This window comes from Taudactylus pleione, unplaced genomic scaffold (genome assembly GCF_031769625.1).
Source record: "Taudactylus pleione unplaced genomic scaffold, aTauple2 ptg000504l, whole genome shotgun sequence".
Classification (NCBI taxonomy): domain Eukaryota; kingdom Metazoa; phylum Chordata; class Amphibia; order Anura; family Myobatrachidae; genus Taudactylus; species Taudactylus pleione.
Window position 1 is genome coordinate 507573 of NW_028284906.1, and position 20374 is coordinate 527946.

The 20374-nt window shown below is 43.2% G+C and overlaps 1 pseudogene across 1 annotated transcript in view; it reads left to right on the plus strand.

The window, feature by feature from the left end:
* LOC148501725 (uncharacterized) overlaps positions 1 to 20374 on the plus strand; it is a 138129-nt pseudogene that overhangs the window by 46101 nt on the left and 71654 nt on the right. The window contains exon 5 of the transcript XR_015870022.1: positions 17717 to 19006. The product of XR_015870022.1 is annotated as an uncharacterized LOC148501725 (transcript). The remainder of the gene's footprint in view (positions 1 to 17716; positions 19007 to 20374) is intronic.

Genomic DNA, 20374 nt, shown 5'->3' on the forward strand with positions numbered 1-20374 from the left:
GTATGTATACTGTGTATGTATGCATTGTATGTGACTGTATGCTAGCTGCTGTGTGTATACTGTGTATGTATGCAGTGTATGTGACTGTAATGCTAGCTGCTGTATGTATACTGTGTATGTATGCAGTGTATGTGACTGTATGCTAGCTGCTGTGTGTACACTGTGTATATATGTATTGTACGTGACTGTATGCTAGCTGCTGTATGTACACTGTGTATGTATGCAGTGTATGTGACTGTATGCTAGCTGCTGTGTGTACACTGTGTATGTATGCATTGTATGTGACTGTATGCTAGCTGCTGTATGTACACTGTGTATGTATGCATTGTATGTGACTGTATGCTAGCTGCTGTGTGTACACTGTGTATGTATGCATTGTATGTGACTGTATGCTAGCTGCTGTGTGTACACTGTGTATGTATGCATTGTATGTGACTGTATGCTAGCTGCTGTGTGTACACTGTGTATGTATGCATTGTATGTGACTGTATGCTAGCTGCTGTATGTACACTTGTGTATGTATTGTATGTGACTGTAATGCTAGCTGCTGTATGTACACTGTGTATGTGACTGTATGCTAGCTGCTGTATGTACACTGTGTATGTATGCATTGTATGTGACTGTAATGCTAGCTGCTGTATGTACACTGTGTATGTATGCATTGTATGTGACTGTATGCTAGCTGCTGTATGTACACTGTGTATGTATGCATTGTATATGACTGTATGCTAGCTGCTGTGTGTACACTGTGTATGTATGCATTGTATGTGACTGTAATGCTAGCTGCTGTATGTATACTGTGTATGTATGTATTGTATGTGACTGTATGCTAGCTGCTGTGTGTACACTGTGTATGTATGCATTGTATGTGACTGTATGCTAGCTGCTGTATGTATACTGTGTATGTATGTATTGTATGTGACTGTATGCTAGCTGCTGTATGTACATTGTGTATGTATTATATGTGACTGTATGCTAGCTGCTGTATTTACACTGTGTATGTATGTATTGTATGTGACTGTATGCTAGCTGCTGTATGTACACTGTGTATGTATGTATTGTATGTGACTGTATGCTAGCTGCTGTATGTACACTGTGTATGTATGCATTGTATGTGACTGTATGCTAGCTGCTGTGTGTATACTGTGTATGTGACTGTATGCTAGCTGCTGTATGTACACTGTGTATGTATGCATTGTATGTGACTGTATGCTAGCTGCTGTGTGTATACTGTGTATGTATGTATGTATTGTATGTGACTGTATGCTAGCTGCTGTGTGTATACTGTGTATGCATTGTATGTGACTAATACTAGCTGCTGTGTGTACACTGTGTATGTATGTATTGTGTGTGACTGTATGCTAGCTGCTGTGTGTACACTGTGTATGTATGCATTGTATGTGACTAATACTAGCTGCTGTGTGTACACTGTGTATGTATGTATTGTATGTGATTGTATGCTAGCTGCTGTGTGTACACTGTGTATGTATGTATTGTGTGTGACTGTATGCTAGCCGCTGTGTGTACACTGTGTATGTATGCATTGTATGTGACTGTATGCTAGCTGCTGTGTGTACACTGTGTATGTATGTATTGTGTGTGACTGTATGCTAGCCGCTGTGTGTACACTGTGTATGTATGCATTGTATGTGACTGTAATGCTAGCTGCTGTATGTATACTGTGTATGTATGCAGTGTATGTGACTGTAATGCTAGCTGCTGTATGTATACTGTGTATGTATGCATTGTATGTGACTGTAATGCTAGCTGCTGTGTTTATACTGTGTATGTATGCAGTGTATGTGACTGTAATGCTAGCTGCTGTATGTATACTGTGTATGTATGTATTGTATGTGACTGTATGCTAGCTGCTGTGTGTACACTGTGTATGTATGCATTGTATGTGACTGTAATGCTAGCTGCTGTATGTATACTGTGTATGTATGCATTGTATGTGACTGTAATGCTAGCTGCTGTGTTTATACTGTGTATGTATGCATTGTATGTGACTGTAATGCTAGCTGCTGTGTTTATACTGTGTATGTATGAAGTGTATGTGACTGTAATGCTAGCTGCTGTATGTATACTGTGTATGTATGCATTGTATGTGACTGTATGCTAGCTGCTGTGTTTATACTGTGTATGTATGCATTGTATGTGACTGTAATGCTAGCTGCTGTGTGTACACTGTGTATGTATGCATTGTATGTGACTGTATGCTAGCTGCTGTGTGTATACTGTGTATGTATGTATTGTATGTGACTGTATGCTAGCTGCTGTATGTACACTGTGTATGTATTATATGTGACTGTATGCTAGCTGCTGTGTGTACACTGTGTATGTATGCATTGTATGTGACTGTATGCTAGCTGCTGTGTGTACACTGTGTATGTATGTATTGTGTGTGACTGTATGCTAGCTGCTGTTTGTACACTGTGTATGTATGTATGTATTGTATGTGACTGTAATGCTAGCTGCTGTGTGTACATTGTGTATGTATGCATTGTATGTGACTGTATGCTAGCTGCTGTATGTACATTGTGTATGTATGCATTGTATGTGACTGTATGCTAGCTGCTGTGTGTATACTGTGTATGTGACTGTATGCTAGCTGCTGTATGTACACTGTGTATGTATGCACTGTATGTGACTGTATGCTAGCTGCTGTGTGTATGTTGTGTATATATGTATTGTACGTGACTGTATGCTAGCTGCTGTATGTATGCAGTGTATGTGACTGTATGCTAGCTGCTGTGTGTACACTGTGTATGTATGCATTGTATGTGACTGTATGCTAGCTGCTGTGTGTACACTGTGTATATATGTATTGTATGTGACTGTATGCTAGCTGCTGTATGTACACTGTGTATGTATGTATTGTATGTGACTGTATGCTAGCTGCTGTATGTATGCAGTGTATGTGACTGTATGCTAGCTGCTGTATGTATACTGTGTATGTATGCAGTGTATGTGACTGTATGCTAGCTGCTGTGTGTACACTGTGTATGTATGTATTGTGTGTGACTGTATGCTAGCTGCTGCTGTGTGTATGTATGCATTGTATGTGACTGTATGCTAGCTGCTGTGTGTATACTGTGTATGTATGTATTGTATGTGATTGTATGCTGGCTGCTGTGTGTACACTGTGTATGCATTGTATGTGACTAATACTAGCTGCTGTGTGTACACTGTGTATGTATGCATTGTATGTGACTGTATGCTAGCCGCTGTGTGTACACTGTGTATGTATGCATTGTATGTGACTGTAATGCTAGCTGCTGTATGTATACTGTGTATGTATGCAGTGTATGTGACTGTAATGCTAGCTGCTGTATGTATACTGTGTATGTATGCATTGTATGTGACTGTAATGCTAGCTGCTGTGTTTATACTGTGTATGTATGTATTGTATGTGACTGTATGCTAGCTGCTGTATGTACACTGTGTATGTATGTATTGTGTGTGACTGTAATGCTAGCTGCTGTGTTTATACTGTGTATGTATGCATTGTATGTGACTGTATGCTAGCTGCTGTGTGTATACTGTGTATGTATGTATTGTATGTGACTGTATGCTAGCTGCTGTATGTACACTGTGTATGTATTATATGTGACTGTATGCTAGCTGCTGTGTGTACACTGTGTATGTATGCATTGTATGTGACTGTATGCTAGCTGCTGTATGTACACTGTGTATGTATGCATTGTATGTGACTGTATGCTAGCTGCTGTGTGTACACTTGTGTATGCATTGTATGTGACTGTATGCTAGCTGCTGTGTGTATACTGTGTATGTATGTATTGTATGTGACTGTATGCTAGCTGCTGTATGTACACTGTGTATGTATTATATGTGACTGTATGCTAGCTGGTGTGTGTACACTGTGTATGTATGCAGTGTATGTGACTGTAATGCTAGCTGCTGTATGTACACTGTGTATGTATGTATTGTATGTGACTGTAATGCTAGCTGCTGTGTGTACATTGTGTATGTATGCATTGTATGTGACTGTATGCTAGCTGCTGTATGTACATTGTGTATGTATGCATTGTATGTGACTGTATGCTAGCTGCTGTGTGTATACTGTGTATGTGACTGTATGCTAGCTGCTGTATGTACACTGTGTATGTATGCATTGTATGACTGTATGCTAGCTGCTGTGTGTATACTGTGTATGTGACTGTATGCTAGCTGCTGTGTGTACACTGTGTATGTATGCATTGTATGTGACTGTATGCTAGCTGCTGTATGTATACTGTGTATGTATGCAGTGTACGTGACTGTATGCTAGCTGCTGTATGTATACTGTGTATGTATGCATTGTATGTGACTGTATGCTAGCTGCTGTGTGTATACTGTGTATGTATGCAGTGTATGTGACTGTAATGCTAGCTGCTGTATGTATACTGTGTATGTATGCAGTGTATGTGACTGTATGCTAGCTGCTGTGTGTACACTGTGTATATATGTATTGTACATGACTGTATGCTAGCTGCTGTATGTACACTGTGTATGTATGCAGTGTATGTGACTGTATGCTAGCTGCTGTGTGTACACTGTGTATGTATGCATTGTATGTGACTGTATGCTAGCTGCTGTATGTACACTGTGTATGTATGCATTGTATGTGACTGTATGCTAGCTGCTGTGTGTACACTGTGTATGTATGCATTGTATGTGACTGTAATGCTAGCTGCTGTGTTTATACTGTGTATGTATGCATTGTATGTGACTGTATGCTAGCTGCTGTGTGTACACTGTGTATGTATGCATTGTATGTGACTGTATGCTAGCTACTGTGTGTACACTGTGTATGTATGCATTGTATGTGACTGTATGCTAGCTGCTGTGTGTACACTGCCTGTTTTTTCAAACTGTTAGATATAATATCACTGTGTTTCTCCTCGTCCCTCTGAAGGTGTGTGGTGTGTTTCATTGTTACAAGGTCACATTTTTACTATATACCTTATACCATTCATACATTTTGTATCATGTCCGAAGGTAAAGGGGATGATGTGAGCTCTCTAGAGCCTGTATTATATAAGTCCTGTTCTACAGGCTTATCTGCTCAGGATGTAAACCAGAATGGGTTGTGTAACAAATGTTGCAGTGTTACATCTGTACCAGCTCTGGAGTCACCATTGGCGACCATCACGCCTCAGCTTTTGACCTATTTAATAGACAAAGCCACAGAGGAACGGGCTCCAACTGCTGCAGTGCCTCATGCTATGGGGTACTCACAGCATGTGCATCATCCTCGGCCTCTGCACATGGCGCCCCACGGACCCTGTACACAGAGCTGTTACCCGCGGCCACTGCACGCCAGAGCTGTTTTCCTCGGCCTGCCGACCGGAGTACAGGGAAGGGGGGGGGAGAGATTTGAGACTGGTGGGGGGGGATGCTGGCGCTGAAAGGGTTAGGGTAGAGATTGCTGGAATTGATGTTTTGGGGGTAGAGAATGCTGATACTGAAGGGTTGGGGGTAGAGGATGCTGGCGCTGAAAGAGTTTGGGCGGAGAGGATGCTGGCACTGAAAGGGTTGGGGGGTAAAGATTGCTGGCACTGAGGGGGTTGGGGGATAGATTGATGGCACAGGGGTTGGGGGGAGATTGCTGGCACTGAGGGGGTTGGGGGAGATTGCTGGTACTGAAGGGGTTGGGGGAGAGATTGCTGGTACTGAAGGGGTTGGGGGAGAGATTGCTGGTACTGAAGGGGTTGAGGGACAGATTACTGGTACTGAAGGGGTTGGGGGAGAGATTGCTGGTACTGGTACTGAAAGGATTGGGGGTTTTAGTTAGCTGGCACTGAAAGGGTTGGGGGATAGAGTTAGCTGGCACTGAAAGGATTGGGGATTAGAGTTAGCTGGCACTGAAAGGGTTGGGTGGGAGAGATTGCTGGCACTGAAAGGGTTGGGGGATAGCGTTAGCTGGCACTGAAAGGGTTGGGGAGGAGATATTGCTGGTACTGAAGGGTTGGGGGAGAGATTGCGGGCACTGAAGGAGTTGGGGGGAGAGATTGCTGGCAATGAGGGGGTTGGGGGAGAGATTGCGGGCACTGAAGGAGTTGGGGGGAGAGATTGCTGGCAATGAGGGGGTTGGGGGAGAGATTGCGGGCACTGAAGGAGTTGGGGGGAGAGATTGCTGGCAATGAGGGGGTTGGGGGAGAGATTGCGGGCACTGAAGGAGTTGGGGGGAGAGATTGCTGGCAATGAGGGGGTTGGGGGAGAGATTGCTGGCACTGAGGGGGTTGGGGGAGAGATTACTGGCACTGAGAGGGTTGGGGGTAGAAATTGCTGGCACTGAAAGGGTTGGGAGGGAGAGATTGCTGACACTGAGGGGGTTGGGGGAGAGATTGCTGGCACTGAAAGGGTTGGTAGGGAGAGATTGCTGGCACTGAGGGGGTTGGGGGAGAGATTGCTGGCACTGAAAGGGTTGGGAGGGAGAGATTGCTGGCACTGAGGGGGTTGGGGGAGAGATTGCTGGCACTGAGAGGGTTGGGAGGGAGAGATTGCTGGCACTGAGGGGGTTGGGGGAGAGATTGCTGGCACTGAAAGGGTTGGGAGGGAGAGATTGCTGGCACTGAGGGGGTTGGGGGAGAGATTGCTGGCACTGAGAGGGTTGGGAGGGAGAGATTGCTGGCACTGAGGGGGTTGGGGGAGAGATTGCTGGCACTGAGCGGGTTGGGGGTAGAAATTGCTGGCACTGAAAGGGTTGGGAGGGAGAGATTGCTGACACTGAAAGGGTTGGGATGGAGAGATTGCTGGCACTGAAAGGGCTGGGAGGGAGAGATTGCTGGCACTGAAAGGGTTGGGGGTAGAAATTGCTGGCACTGAAAGGGTTGGTAGGGAGAGATTGCTGGCACTGAAAGGGTTGGGAGGGAGAGATTGCTGGCACTGAGGGGGTTGGGGGAGAGATTGCTGGCACTGAGAGGGTTGGGGGTAGAAATTGCTGGCACTGAAAGGGTTGGGAGGGAGAGATTGCTGACACTGAAAGGGTTGGGAGGGAGAGATTGCTGGCACTGAAAGGGTTGGGGGTAGAAATTGCTGGCACTGAAAGGGTTGGGAGGGAGAGATTGCTGACACTGAAAGGGTTGGGAGGGAGAGATTGCTGGCACTGAAAGGGCAGAGAGGGAGAGATTGCTGGCACTGAAAGGGTTGGGAGGGAGAGATTGCTGACACTGAAAGGGTTGGGAGGGAGAGATTGCTGGCACTGAAAGGGCAGAGAGGGAGAGATTGCTGGCACTGAAAGGGTTGGGAGGGAGAGATTGCTGGCACTGAGGGGGTTGGGGGAGAGATTGCTGGCACTGAAAGGGTTGGGAGGGAGAGATTGCTGGCACTGAGGGGGTTGGGGGAGAGATGGCTGGCACTGAGGGTGTTGGGGGAGAGATTGCTGGCACTGAGGGTGTTGGGGGAGAGATTGCTGGCACTGAGGGGGTTGGGGGAAGAGATTGCTGGCACTGAAAGGGTTGGGGAGGAGATATTGCTGGTACTGAAGGGTTGGGGGAGAGATTGATGGTACTGAAAGGATTGGGGGTTTTAGTTAGCTGTCACTGAAAGGATTGGGGATTAGAGTTAGCTGGCACTGAAAGGGTTTGGGGGAGAGATTGCGGGCACTGAGGGGGTTGGGGGAAGAGATTGCTGGCACTGAAAGGGTTGGGAGGGAGAGATTGCTGGCACTGAGGGGGTTGGGGAGAGATGGCTGGCACTGAGGGGGTTGGGGGAAGAGATTGCTGGCACTGAAAGTGTTGGGAGGGAGTGATTGCTGGCACTGAATGGGTTAACGAACCTAAAGCTGCATATAAATTGACTGGTCTCTGCTGCCAGGAAGTGACAGGAGGAGCTGACAGGAAGGGGCTCTGATGTGTCCACCTGTCGGCAGCACCATCAGTGCAGAGAGCAGCCATTAGTAACAACAGTAAGTCTGTATTAGTTTAGCTATAAATAGAATTGGATCTCAGTCGTGAACAGTGATCTCAATCATTGTCGGGGTTAATCTTGCTTTGCCTCGGCGTCTTCGAGTAAAAAGCATAAATCAAGTGATTCTTCCCGGGTTTTTAATGAAAAGTGGACCAATTTCTACTTTTTTGTGGCGATTGACGATAAGATGTGTTTATTTTGTCATGAGTCAGTGTCGATATCAAAAGAATACAATATAAAACGGCACTATGAGACAAAGCAGGCGTCCAAGTTTGATCACCTTCAAGGGCAGCTTTGTGCGGACAAAGTGAACGGTCTCCAAAATGATCTAAAACGCCAGCAGGGTACGTTTAAAAGGCATATGGAAGAGAGCGAAGCGTGCGTCAAAGCTAGTTATGTAATAGCTGAAAAAAAATCAAAAGCCTTCTCGGACGGTGATTTCGTAAAAGAGTGTCTCATCGCTGCTGGGGAAATTCTCTACCCAAAGAATAACGAAGTGTTTAAAAAACTGATTTTGTCTGGTGTAACTGTAGCACGATGTGTTGAAGACCTTGCCAATGACATTGAAGGAACTTTAAAAAAACGGTTGTCCGAATTTACGTCATATTCACTTGCTTTAGATGAGAGCACAGATGTGAGGCATACAGCACAACTGGCTATCTTTGTCCATGGTATTGATCAACACTTCAATGTGACAGAAGAGCTTGCTAGTGCTTGTACCTATGAAGGGAACGACGAAAGGCAGTGATATTCTGGAAGCCACCAAGAGAACACTCCAGCGGTTCGAATTCAGCTTAACCAACCTCGTGGGAGTGGTAACTGATGGCGCCCCTGCTATGGTGGGAAAGAATGGAGGGTTTGTTGTGCTTCCAAAAAAAAAAGAACCGGAACTACAAGGAAATGATCTCATCCAGTACCACGGTTTAATCCCCCAGGAGAATTTGTGTGCGAAAACTATTGGATTTGAGAATGTCATGAAAGTTATTGTGTCTGTAGTCAACTTTATTAGGGCACGAGGATTGAATCATCGTCAGTTCCAAGAGTTTTTGACCCAAGATTGCCAAGCGGATCACAGTGATGTGATATATTATAGTGACGTGCGTTGGTTGAGCAGAGAGAAGGTTCTTAAAAGTGTCTTTGACTTAAGGAGTGAAATAGAGCAGTTCATGCAAACCAAGGGGAAGCCGATTGCGGAATTTAATGATCCAAAGTGGATTACAGACTTTGCCTTTGTGACCGACATCTCCTTGTACATTAATAACCTGAATACGAGGCTCCAATCCAAGGATCAACTGGCACACACTGTTTGATCACATCAAAACTTTGGTAGAAAAGCTCAAACTTTGGGAGGTACAACTCATGAAAAAAGATTTAACGCATTTTAAGCTTTTCGCTGAGACCAACTGTTTTGTCTCCTGGTGATTACGCTATAAAATTAGCCATGTTGCAAAGTCAGTTCGAAGAGAGATTTAGTGATTTCCGTAATCAACAGTCTTCTTTCGATTTTGTTCTCAATTCCTTTTACTGTCAATGCTGCCTAAAAACCAGGCTCAGTACAAAAGGAGCTTCTTGATCTCAAAAACAACTCATCCTTGCAAGAAAACTTTGTTTACATTTTACAAAGACTACATTTCTCAGGATTAATTCCCCAATATCAGACGGCATGCTTTGAAGATGTGTGCTTTGTTAGGAAGCACATACTTATGTGAGCAATTCTTCTCCAGGATGAAGCATGTGAAGTCCAAGACGAGAACTCGGATTACAGACTAACATCTTGAGAATACTCTGCGCATAGCAACTTCCAACATTGATGCCAACATTGACAAGCTGGCCAAGCAAAAGCAATGCCAAGTTTCGCACTGATATGAACATATTATATAAAGTGACTTTGAGTCCTGCGGGAGAAAAGCACTATATAAATACAATTATTATTATATTATTGTAAAAAAAAGTTAAACAGACCATGTTTCGTTCATTAATATAATACAATTATCTTTTGAAGTCTTCATTATGGCCTTATGAGTCTGAAAAAGGTCTTAGAATCCTTCAATTTAAAAGTCTAAATACCTCAGTATAGCTTAGTGGCCCTCAGGCTTGGTTGAATTTTTTTTATTGTGGCCTACACTGTCTTAAAGGCTGAAGACCCCTCTGGGAAGGCCCATCAGGAGGAGACTGCGCAGAAGTATATAGAAATGAACGTTTACAGACCATACCAAATAGGCGATTTAGCTAAAATATGGTGATGAATTAACAAATAACAACACTTTAATTTCTCAGGTGACAATGTACATGATATGTATATTTTGTAATGAATGAAATATATATATATATATATTTTTTTTTTTTTTTTTTTTTGTGTGTGTGAACCATTTGTGGATATTCATAGGCGTATTGTTATAATATTGTCATAAAGACAACAGATGATGATAATATGTGCTATATGTAGGATAATTTGATTTAGTTTTAGTAATCAGGCAAAATATCACTTATTTCTCATAACAATAGAGTGTAGATTTAATATTAGCTACCTCATATACAAATAGTGATGATATGCAATTGACTAGGTATAACTATGAAATAATGTGTTAATATGACCTATTAATGGACACCAGGAGGATATAATTTTCCTATACAAATTAGTGTGGTTAATTGATCAATAATCCTTTTTTAGTGTTCACTCTAGGTCCGGCGGCAGGCAGGGCGCCAGACCTCGAGATAGGGAACTTCTGCGCGCACCAAAGGTGCACCCGAAAAGGGGGCATGTCCAAAAAAGGTGGCGTGTCTTTATGATGCGTCCCCTTTTCGGCACTCCTGGGGGTGTGCCCCCAAACGCTGCGCCCGGCTTCCATTCACTGGCGGTGACCGCTGCGCCGCCGTTTTGACCACCCGCGGGACACTGCGACCCACGGGTGGAGACAGAACCCGCATGCCGCGCTGGAGGGCAGGGTGCTTTCTGCCCTTCAGAAATAGGGCAGGGCGCGGCCCCCCGCTGAAGCACTTTTTTTGATAATGTTTTCACCGATAGATAGGTGTGCTAATGGAGAAGGTGCATTAGCACACCTATCTTATTTGATTTGCTCTATTATCTCAGAGTGTAATTTGTCAGTAACGCCTAATGAGAGAGCAGTTCCCTGCTCATCACATATGGATGAATGACACTCATTATGTTTTGGAAGTGAGTGTATCACATTCTAATGGGGCTTTGTTTTAAATTGTATGTCACTTTTATATTTGATATCAAATAACAAAAAATTATAACTACTATAATTTCTTAATAGGACTAAATTAAAGTAAAATTTTAAACATTTGATATAATTCCTTATAAGAGTGCCCCAACAAAGAGTCTCTTTTTCTTGTTAGGTTTTGTACTATATTACACCAACTTCTCTTGAAGAAATGATCTAGTATTAGATCGTATTGCTATACTGTTAGTATTTTTTCCACAATACAGTACATTAGTTGCTGTAACAAGTGTGAGAGTTATTCCTGTGCAGAACCAAAAAAAAACCCTTTCTGTGTCTGTCTCGGAAATAGAAGAGCATCAATTTGTGGATGTTCCCTCTATGTCCTCAATATAAAGGTGGTAGAGAAGGTCACTCTAACTGAGGATGAGCTAATCTTTAGGCGTCAGTGGGTGACTAAAGATTATTCCCTCAGTCGTGGCAGCTGACTAATCTCATGTCTGAGGCATGAGAGACTCCTAGTAATCATTGCCATGCCACAAGGAATATAACCTCTCAATACCCATTTGCACCTTGTTTGTGTAACAAATGGGAAAATCCCCCAACGATAGAAGCTCATGTGAAAACATTGATCAGGAGCGCTACGTTACCCATTCCTGCAGCATCCTCTTTAATAGAGGTTACAGACAGAAAAATTGATAAACACCTGAAATCAATATTTTCATTATCTGGCACTATCACCAGACCAGCTATGGTTATAGCCTGGGTAGCTAAGGTTATGGAGGATTGGACGAAGTCTCTGGAGGATACTATGGCTGATACAACCAGAGAGCAGCTGTCTCTTTTCACACAGTTGCATGAAGCAGCTATGTATATGGGAGAAGCAGGGATTGACTCAGGTATCCTGGCTTCTAGGGTCTCGGCTAGCTCAGTTGCAGACCGTAGAACCCTTTGCCTAAAAAGCTGGAAGGCGGATGCAGGGTCTAAGAAGGCTCTGCAATCTTTACCCTTTAAAGGGGCCAGAGTTAGATGACATAATGGGCCAGAGTTAGATGACATAATGACTTCCTTGGTAACACCGAATTCTGCTGAATTGCCATCTACATCTACCTCTGGGAGGCAATCATCATCTAGGTCCTTTTTTGTCTTCAGAATAGGACAAAGAAACAGTCTTCCGCTAGACACAGTCAATCCCACAAGAAACCGCAGTCCAAGAAATCTTGGTCAGCCAGACGCCTAGCTTCCAAACCAGACAGTAAGCCAACTGTCTGATGGGGCAGGCCTCCCCCTGGAGAATGTGAGAGTTGGAAGCTGACTTTTACAGTTCACCCAGGCCTGGCATCAGACCTCTTCAGATGCCTGGGTGCGAAAGCTGGTGTCTCCGGGTTATGCAGTCACATTCCTGAGGCATCCCCCTCAGGTTTGTTGCTACAAACCTTCCTGCAGACCCAGCCAAAGCTTCGGCATACCGGGAGTCTATAGAGGCACTCCTGAGGTCAGGAGTCACAGGGAAGGGGTTATTCAAATTTATCTTTGATTCAAAAGCCCAATGAGTCACACTGCCCTATCCTGAATCTGAAATCTCTCAACAGATTTGTCAAGGTGTCCAAGTTCCGTATGGAAACTCTACAGTCAATTATGCTGGCGATGGAGCCTGGAGACTTCATGGTCTCACTGGACATACAAGATGCGTATCTGAATGTCCCGATTGCAGGATCCCGCCAAGGCTTTCTCAGAGGAGGTAGATCTGCAGCATTACCAATTTCAGGCTCTACCCTTTGGTCTAGCCACAGCCCCTCTGGTATTCACAAAGATAATGGCAGTCATGACGGCTCATCTCAGACAAGGAGTCAGGATTCTGCCATATCTAGATGACCTCTTGATATTGGCACAATCTCAGGAGATGTCACAATGTCATCTACGGATGACCATTGTCTGCTTACAAGAGCACAACTGGGTAATCAATTGGAAAAAGTAGTTTCTTTCTCCAACTCAGCAGATGGTAGTGCTGCTGGACTCTCTGGGACAGAGGATTCTACCAGAGGACAAGATTGTTGCACTACAGTCTCGTGTCCACAATCTACTGTGCAAGTCAGGTCACTTGGCTTTGCAGATGTTGGACTCCATGGTAGCCACATTCGACATGGTGGCTTAGGCCCTGTTCCATTCCAGGTCCCTACAGATGTGGATCAAGGCCAAGTGGGATGGTCATCGGATAAAGTCTCAGATAATTCACAACTCACCGGAGGTTCGACTCTCCATGGCTCGGTGGCTGGAGATGACTTATTTAGACAACGGTCATCCGTTTTGAATCCCGGAAAGGGTAATTCTCACCATGGATGCAACTCTGCGAGGATGGGGAGCAGTGACGGGTCATCACACCTTTCAGGGAAGGTGGACATACCAAGAAAGTCACCTACCAATAAATATATTGGACCTTCGAGCAGTGCACAAAGCACTCATACTGGCGCAGGACCTTCTGCAGAGAAGGCCTGTCCAGGTTCAGTCCGACAATGCGACAGCAGTGGCCTACATAAATCATCAAGGAGGCACATGAAGTTCAGCAGCCATAAAGAAAGTGACAATGATTCTGCTGTGGGCAGAATGCCATCTTCCAGCAAAATTCATCCCAGGTGTACTAAAACTGGGAAGCGGACTTCCTAAGTCACCAGGAATACATGCCGGAGAATGGGCTCTTCATCCAGAGTTGTTTCAACTGCTGATGGACAGGTGGGGGTTACCGGACACAGACATCACGGCGTCATGTCACAACCACAAGGTCCCCAGGTATGGGTCCAGGACAAGGGACCCCTCAGTCGCCTTCGTGGATGCTCTGGTGATAAGATGGAACTTCAGGTTGGTATACCTGTTTCCTCCAGACTCCCTCCTCCCAAGAGTTGTCAGAAAGTTCAAGCAGGAAGACGACAGGATGATACTAATAGCCCCTGCCTGGCCCAGGAGGCATTTTTTCCTCCGATCTGACACGTCTACCCATAGACAGTCCACTACCTCTATGGCAGGATCTGCTAGTGCAGGGTCCCTGCCTTTACCAGGTTTTACCTCGGCTGGCTCTGACGGGATGGCTCTTCAGTCTTTCGTCTTAAGGGCCAGGGGTTTTTCCTCTTCAGTGATTCAGATAATACTTCGATGCGAGCAGAAGCACGCTTCCTTGCTCTATCACAGAATTTGGCTGTCATGTTTTCTGTGGTGTTTCAACAAGAAATATGACCCTAAGATATTCAGGGTATCAAGAATACTTGGTTTTCTCCAGGCTGGATTAGATTTAGATCTTCGCCTGGCTACCTTGAGAGTCCAAGTTTAAGCTTTGACTGTTTAGTTCCAGTGCAAGTTTACTCCTCTGCCGGATGTTAGAACATTCTTACAGGTGGTTCTGCGGCTGCAACCTCCTGTTTTCCCACTGGTGGCACCATGAGATTTGTCTTTGGTTCTCCGGGCACTGCCGATTCAACCCTTTCGAACCCTTGGATCAGGTGGACTTGAGATGGCTGACAGCGAAAACTTTTCCTCCTCGCCATCTCTTCAGCTCGCAGAGTTTCTGACTTGGCAGCTCTGTCATGTCGCTTTCCATATTTCATTTTTCATCAAAATAGAGCTGTCACCCATATCAAGACGGGCTACCTCCCAAAGGTTGTTTCCCACTTTCATATAAATGAGGAAATTGTAGTCCCGGCCTTTCAGTCTTCAGACCTGTCTATAGGTGAAGCTTCCTTGGATGTGGTTCGAGGTCTTTGTATTTACGTGGATCGGACCAAGTCCATCTGGAAATCAGATTCTCTCTGTGTTATATGGATTTCACAAACGAGGTTAGCCAGGAAACAAACAGACTTTGGCTCGCTGGCTGCGTATGACCATTTCTCAAGTCTATACATAGGCTGGTCTCTCTGTTAACAAGGTGACAGCACATTCCACTTTGTCTGTTGGACCATCGTAGGCGGTAAGACAGGGTGCCACTTGGTCTTCCGTTAATACGTTTACCAAGTTTTATGCTTTTGATATGTATGCCTCCCAGGATGCTTCCTTTTGGGTGGTGGATTCTCCTCTCTGCGCAGGAGCGTCCCCCACCCATAAGGGAACTGCATTAAGGATGTCCCAAGTTTATTCCTGTGGACCCTATGGAACCCGAAAAAGAAATACAGAATTATGGTAGAATATACGTTGATAATTATTTTTCTTCGAGATCTATAGGGTCCACAGGGCACTCACCCTGATGCACCATGCCTCAGATGGGATCTGTTCTTTAGACTGTTCTCACAGATACCCTCTTTGTATGTTGAATGTTTCTTGTGAAATTTTTTCTTCCTTCCTCACTCTCCGTCTATTGCCGCAAGGCTTAGTCACGAACTGAATGGCTGGGGGCGGGGTATATAGGGAGGAGGACCAGTGCATGCTGGGAGCTTTAGCTGTTTGGTGCATTGGATGTGATCCAACTATATACCCCAAGGTAATTCCTGTGGACCCTATAGACCTAGAAGAAAAATAATTATCAAAGTATGTTATACCATAATTCTGTATTTTACAGCCATCAGTTGGTGTCTTTTTTTACTACACTATGAGCGCCTGCTTGTTATGTTACTTTTTTCCTTCCCTACCTTCCATGATCTCATTGGTACAGTGGCAGCCATGGTTTGGACCGGATGATACAGAGTACAGAGGCTGGAGCCTGAAGGGGTGGCTGTACTGATCTGGAGGCAGTTGGAAATATACAAGAAGAGTGTAAATAAAACCCCCAATGACAGACATGGGGACAGGACAGCACTGGATTCCCGGACACCCCCGGAGGCCGTACAAGAGTTTGTGGAGCCCAGCCCTCCTGTCTCTCCATGTGTCAGGGGTCTCCAGCTTGTGAGGGGCAACCGGCTTTTTGCATCCAAGGATGCTAGTGTTCGGTTTTCTGAGCGTACCCTCCCCTAGGGACAGTGTCCCCCAGATTGGATGTAAGAATAAACATATATATCACAAAAAAGAAAAAAGATTGAGTTCTCTGGTCGTTTGCACTAATAGGTCTGAGTATAATCTTAATAATAATATGTTCTCCTCAGAGAAATGTATAAAATATAACTTTTATTGAGTTTATTTAAAACATAGTGTAGTCAGATGTAGGGCAAAATATAAAGTAAGTAAAGAAAAAAGGACGTGAAGATATAATGAGAAATCGTGATTAAAAACAACTGTTGCTACCGGTTTATTTGGATCCTATTCTAAAGTATTTTTATAGCAATATCTGTATCTTTTTCATCACTACATGTATTATGGCAATAGAGATATACTTATCTATTGTTTGTTCCCACTGTTTGTCTGGAGAATTGGATACTTAGGGATAATACCCATTAATGTTATTTATTCATATAATATAGAGCCAATTCATTGGAGATAAAGTGCATTTCTTAGCATATACAGTATAATTTGTGCATTATTCACATTAAACATGTGCATATATGCTTTGTAATTATATATTATTATCCCGAGTCAACCAGAAACTAAGACAGCTCTGTTTAAATATTGCAAAATTTGTTTCTTTTTTCAGTGGATAGTAATAAGTATCTAAAATGATTCACAGTGAGTCACAGTCGCTCTCTGTTTATGCAATGATACTTTGTATCACAAATAGCATGCTACACTGTCAGAACTGGTGGCAATAAATCACTCTCTGTGGGCAGAATGAACATTTATAATTGCACAGAATATTTTCTCCAATTGCCAATGTTAAAGGAGACAGTCAGGATCTAAACCAATATCATGGGTATCTCTACAGCTATCCCGTGCATGGGTGCATACAATTCTGCGGTATATGGCAGCATACAGGGAACACCGACGCGTGTTTCGCCTGGGGCTGCTTCTTCAAGGCAGTTGGCGCTGATCAACACAAACATAAATAATAATAATTCCTTAGGACTGGTTAAGCAGCTGTTTAAAAAAAAGAAACTCCTGCAGTTTCATAAATATGAACCAAAGAAAAATATCACATGAACTGCGCTATACCAGTCTGTGTGATGTGATAAATATAAGTCCCAGGTGCAATTCAGAAGAATATCTCATTTATTAAAAGCTGTCTAATAAAAAATTGTTATACAATATTGCATGGGCCCCAGCATCATACAGTTGTTTTACATATATATTATTGATTTATTATTGTATCAAAACAACTTCCACATAATAGGATTAACCGCATCCTCTCACAATTCCAATGTCTGTGAGTAATAAAAATTGGAATGGTAGTATAATCCTCTTAAAAGTCACTGTCCAGATTCTCAGCTTGCTGATAAGTGTTACTGGAAATACACCGTAGTTATGGGGGACCGGGTTATGTCAGTCAGATGCCAGCACTAACCCCGATAGTATGCCGAGGGGTTTATGTTATCACTGTGCTGTGTTATCACTACATGTTGCTCTCATGTTACAAAGTAAATCTCAGCACAAATGGTTACAATAAAACTGTAATCCCTGCTCTATACATAACAGTGTAACATGTCAGGTGATAAGTGTTACATTGTACCTTAGAGCATCGTGAATTTATCCATTTGATGGTGATTTAAGGACCTTTGATGAGTCTTTATGGAAAATTATATTTATGGTACATTCATATATTTTATTCCCAGCAGATGGATGTAACAGCAGGAATATCTCAAAGGAAAATCCACTTTTATCTCCAGATTGTGAAATAGAAGATAATGACATAAAACAAGATTCTGTGGGAGAAAATCCCATTACCCCAATTATACATCCTGTACCTCACAGTGCAGATGTATCACCTGATCCTGCTTATAATGAAGAATGTTTTCCTGGTACATCTATTACATCTGTTAGCGCAGATAAAGTATTTCCCTCTACTATAGATGCCAAATGTTTTACACAGAACACAAAGCCTATTACCCATCAGCCAGCTAAGGCAGGTGAGAGGCCATTTCCATGTCCTGAGTGTGGGAAATGTTTTAAATACAAATCACAGCTTGTTATACATCAGAGAAGTCATACAGGTGAGAAGCCATTTAAATGCTTTGAATGTGGGAGATTTTTTACACAGAAATCAGATCTTGTTATACATCAGAGATGTCACACAGGTGAGAAACCGTTTCCATGCTCTGAGTGTGGGAAATGTTTTGCACGGAAAACAGAACTTGTTATACATCAGCGAAGTCACACAGGTGAGAAACCATTTTCTTGCTCTGAGTGTGGAAAATGTTTTACAAATATGTCTGCTCTTGTTCCTCATAAGAGAAATCACACAGGGGAAAAGCCATTTCCATGTTCTGAATGTGGGAGATGTTTTACACATAAATCAGATCTTGTTATACATCAGAGACGTCACACAGGTGAGAAACCATTTTCATGTTCTGAGTGTGGGAAATGTTTTACACAAAAATCTAATCTTGTTATACATCAGAGAAATCACACAGGTAAGAAGCCATTTCCATGTTCTGAATGTGGGAGATGTTTTACGCAGAAATCAGATCTTGTTATACATCAGAGAAGTCACACAGGTGAGAAACCATTTCCATGTTCTGAATGTGGGAAATGTTTTGCACAGAAATCATATCTTGTTACACATCAGAGAAGTCACACAGGTGAGAAACCATTTCCATGTTCTGAATGTGGGAAATGTTTTACACGAAAATCAGATCTTGTTATACATCAGAGAAGTCACACAGGTGAGAAACCATTTCCATGTTCTGAATGTGGGAAATGTTTTACACACAAATCATATCTTGTTACACATCAGAGAAGTCACACAGATGAGAAACCGTTTCCATGTTCTCAGTGTGGGAAATGTTTTACACGGAAATCAGCTCTCTTTATACATCAGAGAAGTCACACAGGTGAGAAGCCATTTTCATGTTCTGAGTGTGGGAAAACTTTTACACAGAAATCACATCTTGTTTCACATAAAAGATGTCACACAGATTAGCTACTTTGATCATCAGAAGTGACAGAAATCAGGTCTCATTAGACCATCCTTTATTTACACTTGAGAAAGTGTTATCAAATGGAAATTATTTTTTTTTAATAAAATCTTATTAAACCTTCACTGACTTCTGATATTTCGGTGTCGTGAATGGTCATAGTTTGTATTACTGTCTTCATTGTATTCTTTTGTTACTTTTCTTGCTTTTATCTATTTTGAAAGGACAGTGACTGCAGTGTTTGTAGAAGTTTTTGGTATTGGATCACCCAAATGGTATAAACGGTGTAGGAAGGCACGAGGAACAGGGGCCAAGGCGGTAACAGAGTCCTGTCATCTATTAATAGACCATAAGGTCTGAGACCTGACAGATAAGTTTCTGTCACCAGCCCCTTCCCCTCTATTATATGCTGCAAGGAGGCCAAGTGCCCAGAGCAATGGGAGGATATAAACAGTTAATGATATATATAATTATTTGTCACACTCCAGGGCACAACAACATTAAGGAGTAAGGACTGTCCTATATGTGGGTGTCCCTGGTGCTCCGGGTGGTGTCCCCAGTATGTGTATATTTCTGTGTATGTATATATACTATTTTCTCTTTACTTTTTCCTGAGCTTAGAGCATGAGGCTATAAAGATCTATCTATGAAACGTAATATTGTGCTGTATGTACTAATAATTGTATACCTGCTACATTGTAATATTGTGTAGTTTTATTTCTCTGGTTTTCCATGTACAAAATGCAGCCAAACATATTCATGTATTGGGATTCGAGGGACTGAATGTTTGTCATGTGTTAATTAAACAAAGTATCATGAAAAACTGCTATTTCTCTTTCAACTACTAGGGGACACTGGAGGCTATTACACTGGGGTATAGACGCGTGGCTAGATGGAGCTGGCACTTTAAATCATTTAGAAGTGTGAAGCTCCTCCCCCTCTATGCCCCATCAGCCCTCAGTTTAGAAAAATATGCCTAGGAGCTGGTCACTATGGACAAGAGTTCCAGCAATATACTTTCATTTTTATTTTTTATTCTTACTATAACATATGCTATCTGCCTAAGGTAAGGACCCTTCGCCTACTATACAAAGGTTAGGGTCTGGGTTCCTGGCGCCCTGACTTGGTCAGGCACTAATGTACAGAGCTTCTACAAAAGCTCCTGACAGCTCCTCTCCGCAGTATCTGCAAGAAACAGCACTGGGGCAAATATCCATGATGGAGCCACAGTGAGTATGAAAACCCAGCTACGTGCCCCCCCCCTCTGTCTCCTGCACCTTGAGCCGATTCTGTAAGTCGCAGTAATGGCTCAGTGAAATGCCTATCGAGCACTTTCCCTTAGTCGCGCTACAGCGCAGT